At 36.2% G+C, this 11,537-nt stretch overlaps 1 long non-coding RNA gene across 1 annotated transcript; it reads right to left on the bottom strand.

Moving 5' to 3' along the window:
* Positions 1 to 5,497: 5,497 nt before the first annotated feature.
* On the bottom strand, positions 5,498 to 7,726 carry LOC146905121 (uncharacterized). Its single transcript, XR_015019751.1, has 2 exons — positions 7,501 to 7,726; positions 5,498 to 5,735 (listed from the first exon to the last, which is right to left on the bottom strand). It is a non-coding gene; the product is annotated as an uncharacterized LOC146905121 (long non-coding RNA).
* Between the last annotated feature and the right edge of the window lie 3,811 nt (positions 7,727 to 11,537).

Raw genomic sequence — 11,537 nt, 5'->3', positions numbered from 1 at the left:
GTCAATTGTCGGATGCATGCATCTCCTCCAGTTATATTCTCTAGTATGCCATTTTATTTTATTTTTGGTGAATTGGGGGTTGAGAATTTATCACTGGCCACTTTATCTTCAATTTAAAAGTAAAAAAATAAGGGAAACCTCTCTTTCTTTCAAATTTGAGATAAAGTTGCTTATGATAACTTTTTGAAGGCCTCATCTTATTTTCTCTTCTCTATCTTTGGAGTGAGAGTCGTTTTTAGTCTCTATAGACCTTATGCATGCATTGAAATATTTGTTTTAAGCGGTGCTAGTAGTTTTTACGAATTATGTGTGTCTTTTGCAATGTAAGTTAAAGCTGAGGCAGCGTTGGATTACTTGTGAAATATAGAGATTGTGAAATGCACAATGTTAGACTAAAATTAAATTGATTTGATAATCAAATCTACTTGTCAAATTGATTAATAGCCTTTGAAATTGGCATTTAATAATTCATCAAACATGATTGGATACAAATTTTAACGTATAAACATGCTTGATAAAAATATGCTTGTCAAAAAATAAAATATGAAATATGGTGCGTTTGATTTGCTAAAAAATAAAAGACACGATATGACAACTTCAGTTGTATAATGTTTGATTTGTAAAACTGTTTCAAGGACATAAAAAATGAGGACAACTGACACGACAAAAAATAAAATTTTTGTCCCTCACTAAACCACATCACAATTTTTTGTCCTCGTACTAGGGGGGCTTGGGGTGAGAGATATTAATTGGCTAATGCAAATCTTTTAGCCAAGTGGAGGTGGAGACTTCTAGATGATGAACCATCATTATGGAAGGATGTTTTAAAAGATAAGTATGGTCCTTTGGTGAGTTTTAGTAGTGGCGTGGTGGGGGGGCGTTGCCATCTTATGCTTCACGGCGGTGGAGGGATGTCATGTCGTTGGAGGAAGAAGGAGGGATTAGGTGGTTCAAGAGGGATTTGGGTAGGAAGGTCGGGGATGGATATGGTACTTTTTTTTAAGGATGCTTGGTTATCTAGTGTTCCGTTCATGAAAGCTTTTCCACGTCTCTACTCTTTAGCCGAGGAGCAAGATACTAAGGTGGGTGATTATTGGAATCGGAATTCGATGGGTGAGAGGTGGAGGTTCGTTGGCGTAGGGAGTTGTTTGTGTGGGAAACAAATATCGTTCAAGCGATGATGGAGAGGTTGGAAGGGGTGGTGGTTAAGGAGGGTGTGGACTATTGGTTTTGGAGGCTGGATACGGATGGCAAGTTTACAGTCAAGTCTTGCTATTTATTATTACAAAATTTGTGGCTAGACAATGGGGTTTTGTCATTGGAAGAAGCATTGGTTTTCCGTGAGCTTTGGAAGAGTAGAGCGCCAGCAAAGGTGTTGGCTTCCTCATGAACATTGACTAGATAGGATTCCGACCAAGGAGAATCTCGCTGAGAGATGGTTATTGGGGAATGAGGATTCAAAGCGGTGTGTGTTTTGTGATATCCATGATGAATCAACTTTGCATCTATTTCTTCATTGTGAGATAATTGTTAAGGTTTGGAGGGAGGTGATGAGAATTTTAATTTAATTACTCCAAATCTTTTCGTTCATATTTGTTGTTGGACAAGGGAGGTGTGGTCTAAAAAGCTTATACGAGGGGCGTGGCTAATTTGGCATGCGGTCATTTGGGTTGTTTGGCTTACGAGAAATGATCACATTTTTAATAATAAGATCATTGAGGTGGAAGAGATGGTGGATAAAATCAAGGTGCTAGCGTGGCAATGGAGTATGTGTAGGTTGAAAATTCCCACGTGCCTGTTTTATGATTAATGATGGAACCCTCGCCTTTGCATAGGTAGTTAATTTGGAGGTTGTTTTTGTCAGGGTGGCTGTTGTGTGCTGCGGCTGGTGTGTTTAATTTTTCTACAGTTTAATGTTCTGCTGGGCATCTGGCAGCGGTTTGTGCTGCCAGTTTTCTGCTAGAACATGTTTCTGTCGTCTCCCTGTAGTGTATCAGGATCAGGGCCTGGGTTTTGTTACTCTGCGCTTCAGCCTTCTCTTCTTAATTTGAGTTATTCTTTCCAGCTCCAGCTAGACATAGATTGGAGTCTCTTAATGAAGCTCCATCTGCCACAGCATTGACAACTAGGGCTCTTGAACTCATTTATGGCATAATAAATCTGCTATAAACCTATTTAGATTTATTTTGTTGTCATATTCAATATATGTCCTACTCTCCACAAGACATTAGAAAAAAGTTATTTTGGCCACTGCATTTGTCACAGTCCACCCAAACCAGAAGATTTAATTGAAACAAGTGATGAGTCAAAGTTAAGATTAAAGTTGAATTGCCTGTTAGAAGTTGTGATCACAGAAGAAACTTTGTTCAGCATGCTATTGTTAGAAGCATGATAAGATATTGAGCCGGATAAAATTGATAAATACATTCATATCATGTGTTTGATGCTCACATGATTACCAACCAAATAACATCATGTTGTTCTAATTATATTTTTTTGGTTAAACATTATTTGTTCTATTATATTTTTTGTTTCAAGCCTCATAATTACATGATGAAATATGTATCATATTTAGATAGATACAAAACGTCCCACATGGAAGGATAGTCTATACTTGTAGGCTAGCTAATATCATAGTCACAATATGAAAGCAAAGGAAAGAAGTCCCACATAGGAAACTTTGTGAAATGTAGAGAGTGGCTGAACTATATAACCAACACATGACTTGCGCTTTGTTGTTATGTCAATTGTCAGATGCATGCATCTCCTCCAGTTATATTCTCTAGTATGCCATTTTATTTTATTTTTGGTGAATTGGGGGTTGAGAATTTATCACTTGCAACTCGATCTTTCAAATATGAAAGTAAATAAATAAGGGAAACCTCTCTTTCTTTCAAATTTGAGATAGAGTTGCTTTTGATAACTTTTTGAAGGCCTCATCTTATTATCTCTTCTCTATCTTTGGAGTGAGAGTCGTTTTTGGTCTCTAAGGACCTTATGCATGCATTGAAATATTTGTTTAAAGCGGTGCTAGTATTTTTTACGAATTATGTGTGTCTTTTGCAATGTAAGTTAAAGCTGAGGCAGCGTTGGATTACTTGTGAAATGTAGAGATTGTGAAATGCACAATATTAGACTAAAATTAAAATGATTTGATAATCAAATCTACTTGTCAAATTGATTAATAGGCTTTGGAATTGGCATTTAATAACTCATCAAACATGATTGGATACAAATTTTAACGTATAAACATGCTTGATAAAAATATGCTTGTCAAAAAATAAAATATGAAATATGGTGCGTTTGATTTACTAAAAAATAAAAGACACGATATGACAACTTCAGTTGTATAATGTTTGATTTGTAAAACTGTTTCAAGGACATAAAAAATGAGGACAACTGACACGACAAAAAATAAAATTTATGTCCCTCACTAAACCACGTCACAATTTTTTGTCCTCGTACTAGTTGTCTAATATACTTAAATAGTATTTTCTCCACTAAAAATTGTATAAGACCAAAGATTATTCAATACCATAAAAATTTGTCATATGATGTTCTGCCTTGTGTTTTGTTGTTCTATCTTGTACTAATTTATTCAGTATTTACGGTTTATCATATCAAACCGTACATTAATTCTTCAATTAAACCTTGTTTGAGATACCCATTCATCATTTAACTTTTAGCTTAAAAGTTTGTTTTTCATTGATCAAAACAATTGGCGTGCAAATTAAAATATATACTTCAGTTTTGAAAATGTTAGATAGATATCTGTTCTTTCCTTGGATGGAATACTATGGTTAAAAGACAATTGCTAGTAACACTCGATTTTCAACATTTTCTCTAACATTCATTCGTTTATTGGGTGAAATTCATATAGGTCATTTAAATCAAATATATTTCTAAAATGTAAGATATACATTGATTTCATGGAATTAAAATGTGAGTGCTAGAAGAATGGTAAAAAAAGAACGTTTCTAGCACTCTTCATATTAAAAATGCAAGTAACATTAATAACTTCAAACAAAGTCACTTAACAATTAACATTTAATTAAAATTTAACAATTATTATTATAAAATAAAATAAAAAGGAACTAAGGCTAACATGTATTAAATAGTATACAGTATGTCCCAGATGGAAATGATATTCTATCTAATGCCTAATAGCTTCGTCAAAAATCTGAGAACAAAAATAAGTCCCACATCGGAACTTTATGAAATGTAGTCAGTATGCTTAGTTATAAAATCAGGGTAAGTCCTTCGGTTTCGTTCATGCATTAGTACCCAGTTTTTTGGGATTTTGAGTTTGAGAACTTATTAGCTGAGAATTTTTTTTGCAAATTTGAGATTAAATATAATACCTTTGCTAAGTTTTATTTTCTCAATCCCTCAATTGAGGGAGGGAGTGAGTGACTCCTACAACTCACTCTCTTAATTCCATTTTGCAAACCCTTTAGCTCTTCTTGTTACATAATGAAGGTTTGTGATAATGATGAGTGAAAGGAGCGATGACTGTTGAGCTTCATACAAGTAGAGATTTTGTGTCGTTTTGTTAGACCTAGAAACTATCTGACAAAACGTGATAGTGATTTTGTAACCATAGATTTTTTGCTTATAATGAAAAATTATACCCCAGAAACTGATGTAGGGTGAATGCGTCATGGGTAGCCAATTTTCTTGATGGTCAATAAGCAGGAATTTTAAAAGTGTTGCGCTATCATTGTGTCTCTTGGTGTGTATGTTGCTTGGTGGTGAAATCAAATTTGTGGGATGTTTTTATTTGGATTGATTTCTTGATTGGAAAAGTTATTTAACCATGATCAAGTTAAGTTGTTGCTATCACCAGTTTTAGGTCGTTGTTATATGTTCTTTATGATTCCGTTCAACATTTGTCTGGATGTTTATTAAGATGTATTATTTTGGCAAGCCTTGTTGAGGCTGGTGTTAAATTAATCAGCGCAACAAGTGACTTCGTGAGCGAAGAATCTGATATTTGACCTGTAAATGAACAAACGGTGAACAAGATAATGCTCACATTTCCTAGTTTCCTTTGTAATAATATGTGAATTATGATATCGATCTTAATTGATCATAGGTGATGATATACATTAACATGTGTTAGAAAAATCCATTTAGCATATTAATCATTCAAGTTATATCATCCCAAGTTTCTAATGTCGCATTTGAGTAATTAAGAATAGACCTAATTCCTGATCACCATTACTTAAAAGCTCTTTTGCTCCACAAACTAAACCACACCGCGTAATTACACCATCAAACATGGAGAGAAAAATTTGAACACACAAGGAAGAAATATTTTATACACTTATCTTCAATCCAAGAGTTAATAATATATGTTCTTCTCTCGTCTCTAACAATAAGACATTACTATTTACTATTGTATATGAAACTCGAATGATAAAAACACATAACAAAAATACTTCTGTAAACTTGATTCAATAGCTTATCATGATGTAACACCCATACCAGACGTATCTAGAAAGTCTGGCACGCGCGTTAATATTAGTACTGGATACATTAAAATATACAACAATTAAAAACTTCGAATGAATAATATTTACATCAAGTTACGTTCGTAAAAATCATAATACAATACAACTCATCCATACATAAAAATACATCCTTGATGTCCATAATGTCCTGCAGCTTTACGAACGAACTCTTGAAGTAATATCCATCCGGCTCCGCACATACATAATCATCATCCTGCTTATCTGAAACAAATAAGGATTGGGATGAGACATAATGTCTCAGTGAGTTCCCCTAAATCCTAGGCTATAGGCAACCTCAAGGGGAAACCTACGGTCACCACGTGTCTACATTACAACCTGACGGTTGATTATACGTGTGTGGGGACATGCATACTTAGACGGTAGTGCATATTAGGGCCGTCATAGTCATATCTCACTTGTTATAGGCTTCTCACCTATACATGTCATGGCGGTCGAGGGGGAACCTAAAACCGCATTGCCAAGATTACATTTTATGTATCGAGGCCTAATCCTAACATAATCATGACACGATGCTAAACTGGACGATTAGGGGAACTTAAGATCGTCATCGGTATCATGTTCATAGCTTGCTATATACATAACTTATACTTGTCTTAAAGCATCTAATGCTCTTATTCCCATACATAATCGTACCTGAGTTCATACATGTTCATAATCATAATCGTAACATACATAAACGTACTTAAGTTCATTCATATTGGTTAGCGTTGAACAAACAATGTTATCTTGATTCATTTTACGGATAGTCCCGGGTGGAGTAACCCCGAAATCAATCCCATACATGACCGATGTACGTACATCGGACTCCCTCGGTGTCGTGCGGGTCCCTTGCGGCTTGAACCGTTCCCCTTAGGTCGAGAACCTCCCGTATCCCCCTGGCGTGGATAACAAGAGACACGAACACCTACGTCTTGCTTACTCAGTGACATGCGGGTCCCTTACGGCTTGAATCGTTCTCATAATGAGAACCCCTTGTATCCCCCTGATGTGGATATCAAGAGACATGTCACCTACACTTATTAAATCATAGTCTTGTCGTGCATATAAGTTAAACATGTACATACTTGATTGTTTACCTCGGAACCTTAATCGAACCGATTAGTGGTAAACTCTTACTGGTTCATATTAATACCTAATCATGGTGGAGAGACTAACTAGTCAAACCACGGCTTACGTACTTGCTAAATCATACTAGCTCATGTGCGAAGAGATTACACTTCGCGTCTTATCATTCTAGGGATTCTTGCTATATTCTAGTTCTCGACTAGCTAAGCCGAGGCTCTACATACATTCCCTTTCTTAGTTCATTGCTACCCCATCATGCTTAAACTCTCTTGAGTCATCTTCGTGACCCATGTTAAATTGCCATGATTATCGATTCAAGTTCTATGGATGATTGGTACATTTTCTATTAATTCCGAGGACCCAAAATGCCATAACCCAAGTAACAAACCATTTAGAAATTCTAAGTTTTAACCAAGACAAGTTGGTTCCAGTTGTAAAATAGGTGAAAACAGTAAAAATATACGTCAACACGATCGCATCGGACCCCCACACGACTGGCCCCAAGCACCCGAGCACAAAACAACACAAAAGTTGCCCTGTCAGGGGCGCCTGGCGCCAGAGAGTGGGCGCCTAGCGCTGGCCTCTCTGACTTTGGGCGCCTAGCGCCCTTGTCCAGGCGCAGCGCTGCGAACCTGCGTGTTTCGGCTGCGGGTTCGTGGCATTTTCGACCCAAAACTCCAATTTTTGATCTCCTAAATGTACCAACTCATTCCAAACATTGTTAACAAGTTTATGTACTAAAAATAGCTTACAAGAACATATATAAGATCAAGTTCCATGGCAATTTATCATGTAATCACAAGGCATGGCTTTAGGTTCAATAAAATGTCATAGAAGCTAAACTAGCACAAAACATGAATATCCAACCCCAAAGGTAGGTTACTCTACCTATAGAACTCACCTCTAATGTTTGCACTTGACCCCCAAGCTTTCAAGCATCCTCATCACTTCACATATTGAAACTTAGCTTGCTTCCAAAGCTCTAAGTATCACAATCCATACTCTAGCTCTTCAAGCCCACTTCAAATCATCTTTCCTTTAATTCTTGACCAAGAAGGAACCTTACCAAGCTCAAACCATGCTCCAATCATCACCCTATCTTCTTGAGATTCTCTTGGTGATGAGAAGTAAGGAAATTAAACCAAATCCCAAGCTCCCAAGTAACTAAAGACCTTGAAGGAATCTTATACAACATGATTCATGATTTTGGAAGAAGTTTGAGAAGAATTGAGGAAGAGAAAGAGGGAAGGAGGGCGTGTGAGTTCTAGAGAGAGGGGAGAGCAATTGCCAAACTCAAACCCTAGAGAGAGAAAGTGAATGGAAAATGAATGATTTTGAGACCAAATCCAAATAAATATCCTTTGGCGTGAAAATACCACTTTGCCCTTGTCTTAAGCGTTTTTAAAACGACTCTGATATTTTTCCCGTATTATGCTGACATGTCATAAAATATCTCCCACTACTTACTTTCCATGAACTTTCGTCCTCTGATAAATTTAACAGATAAAATTTCCATTAGCTGACGAGCGGGATGTTACACTCTACCCCCCTTAAAGAAATTTCGTCCTCGAAATTTAGAGACCAACTATCAATCCTCATGACAAAAACTTATCATCTATAGTCTGAGTCAAACATTTTTTTTTCCATTCATACATATCCAAGGGTTTATCGCATCATGTCCTCTTCTTGTTCTTAACCCACATGTAACTAAACATAGCCTTCTTGATCTTAATATCACTCAAACTTAGAGTTATCTTAGTATATCATGATTTGGAACTTACCTTGCTACACATAGGTTTATTGTTTCGGATTCGTACCTTACCCATTTAACATAAACCATTCATAAAAGTATCTTATCATAAACATGTACACTCAGGATTTGCCTTTTAACTGGATTCCTACCGGAAACCAGGTTTGCCCTACAGTGCTTGCTTCCAACATTAAATATCTTTTCATGCCTACATAATCTTCTTTACCGCACGTTGCGACTTATGCCTCTTACATTCATTACTCATATAGACGGTTCCACGAATCACTTATCTCATTTTAGAGCCTTAGGAAATTTTCGATCTCATTGCAATCTCATTGCATCTTATCATCCGTACTGAGGGTAACTTATATAGCTTGACATGAAAAAGTGAAATCAATTCACCACTTCATCTGATAATCTATTAATTAGCATCATGGTTCACATACTCTTGAAACTTACTAGCACATCCACCTGCACATACATCGTATACTCTTAACACACTTCTGTGTATCCTACTTGTTATTGACTTCATACGCACGTTGTCGTTTCCATAACATGTACATACTTTCAAGTGCCATCTCTTGTTAAATGATAACGATACGTGTTCTAAAATCTTCCTTAAAGAAATTTTTTTTTCTTAAATTTTGGTATTCGGGTTCTTGGAACGAATTTATACATGACTAAAAAGATTTTATCATTTCTAAAACTGATTGTATAAAGGTGCCACAGAACCACCGGACGAGTTTCGATATTTTTGGAAAAGATTTAACCACTCGCCCAAAACTTTTCCACGACAAGTTGGTCCTGAAGTTTGTACGTCGTAAGTGAGTCCACTTATAACGGACCTCATCGGTTTCAAAAATGTATAATTCCATAAGTTTAAATAAAAACATCGTTCCCAAGCTCCATAATACCAATCTTAACTTTTAAAAGTTTTAAAATCATGACTTAACATGTCTTAACAAGTATCGTTTTCACTCAACAAGTATTGCATACAAGAGTATGATTCTCCTTGCATCATCTCGAGAGTTGCATCTCCTTTCATGATAACATACTTAACTTCGAATATAAATTCTTTCCTTATTCCACCGATATACATACTTGCCATACCGCTTACATATCCATAAACAATCCTCGGACCTCTTAACATAAACTTATTCCTCTTCTTCGGAACACTAACTTGATTCTCCACATTAACTCATTCGGTTATCGCTGGAGCGTTAATACCTTTTCCGAAACCGGTCGCCATTCTTGATGCTTTGATTCTTTACTAAAATTCATACATACTAAAACTTCCATGTTTCATAATTAACGATTAGCTTCCATGGCGCTACTCTGATTCTCACCGGTTGGTTTAAACCATTACTCTAATCCGTTAGAGCGACTGAGACTTCATATTCCTAATTACCACTTAAATACTAACTTCTTGAACTATTCTCAAGATCTTCCATGTTGTAACCAACATCACAACCTTACACTTGTCTTGTGAATTCAAAACTCATGATGGTTTATCTTAAGCTCATAAGACTTGACTCGGGAGTAAACCTCACCTTCTTGCTGGTTGCACTCACCATACATATCATATCTGAACTTATTTTCGAGTAAACTCAATTTCCATTAACAACCCATCTAGCACTTGAACATAACTTTCTTGAACATCTAATCTTTGTACCTTCGCATTCTCGCGGATTATATTTTGCTTAATCATACCAATGCTTGCTCATTAATTTTTCTTTTAAAGAAAACTTCGTAAACTAGCGCACGGGTCACTGACGTTGATGGTTTTCTACTTTATAAATATATTGAGTTTAGGTCCCGGCCGTTGCTATAAAATCATAGAACGAGTTGATAACACATACGTGTCATCAATTCTAGATTTTAATAAGTCTAGCTCGCTCTACGAGTATCGTAGCAAACCGGTTCCTAGAAAAACTTTTATGAATTTTCAAAATGTCAACTTCAATCACCCATATGCGTAATTCTTTTAAACTTTATAACTCAACATCATATCGAACTTTAGCAAGTCTATTAAGCAAAACATAGGTTCGAGAGATACACCATAATTCCATATAATCCGAGAACCTTTTGATTTCTTATAACTTTACACCGCTTTAACTTCTTACTTCATACCTCATGCATAAATATCGGTTACTTTCCTTTTAAATGCCGGAACTTCTATACTCTTGATCTTAACTCGTTCTTGACTCTTAACACATTGACTCCCAAAGCTACCTTAAACCGTATCGATTTCGTTGATGGTTGCCCACGCCCTTTTCCTTAAAAAAAAAATCGTAGGATGTGATATGCATTCATTACTTGATGTCATAAATTATTTTCATCACATAAAAGATTATTGTGAAGACATCTCCCCAATAGTCATTGCAAACCATAGGAACGAGCTAGTAGGTTTCATAAAAACGAAAAAAATTTCGTCCCAGGCTTGCTATTGGTGAGCTTCTCCAACTCTATTTTTCAGAAAACATTTATTGTATAAAATTCTTATCCTCAAGTATACAATGCACATTATTCATTCCTATCGTCGTAAAATATTCTATAACATATGCATGGCAATCATCAACCTTTTTCGATACAATTCTTGGCACGTCGGAAATCAATGCCTTACTCCTGATAACATAAAACTTTCTCTTGAATCCTTAACTTCATTCTCATATTGCTATCCTGAGAGCCCGCTGACTCCGTCAACATACGCCGACCTCTTACTACCTTGTAGCCTTATTCGGACATTCTAGAATATCATAAATCCGTTCCAACAACAATTCTTACCGAAACTTTTGGTCATGGTTAGATACATATATCCAACTTCTTCACTTACGGGTACATAAAGTATCACTAACATCTTACCTGACATTGTTGGAACGTTCCTTCTTAACATACCTTACATTCCCGGAGGATTCACACTTCCACTTGATTAATTCACCGGCCACCTTTTGGCACGGTCAAACTTCTTCATCATATACTTCATTCCTCCTGGGTCCTATTCAGTTCTCAGACATCCGTTCTAATCGTTGAATGCTAAATTGAGGTGATCAGGCTCAACTAACAACAACAAATAGAACATCTACCCGGAACCCAATGGTCCCACTACCTTTGTTGTAATTTAATGATCCAAGGCACGGTCTGAATCGACCTGCTCTGATACCAATTGTAACACCCATACCAGACGTATC

The sequence above is a fragment of the Medicago sativa genome, chromosome 7, assembly GCF_051527215.1.
Source record: "Medicago sativa cultivar Bolivia chromosome 7, Bolivia_mono, whole genome shotgun sequence".
Lineage (NCBI taxonomy): Eukaryota > Viridiplantae > Streptophyta > Magnoliopsida > Fabales > Fabaceae > Medicago > Medicago sativa.
Note: the sequence above shows the minus strand (reverse complement) of the source record. Positions and strands in the feature narration are given on the sequence as shown.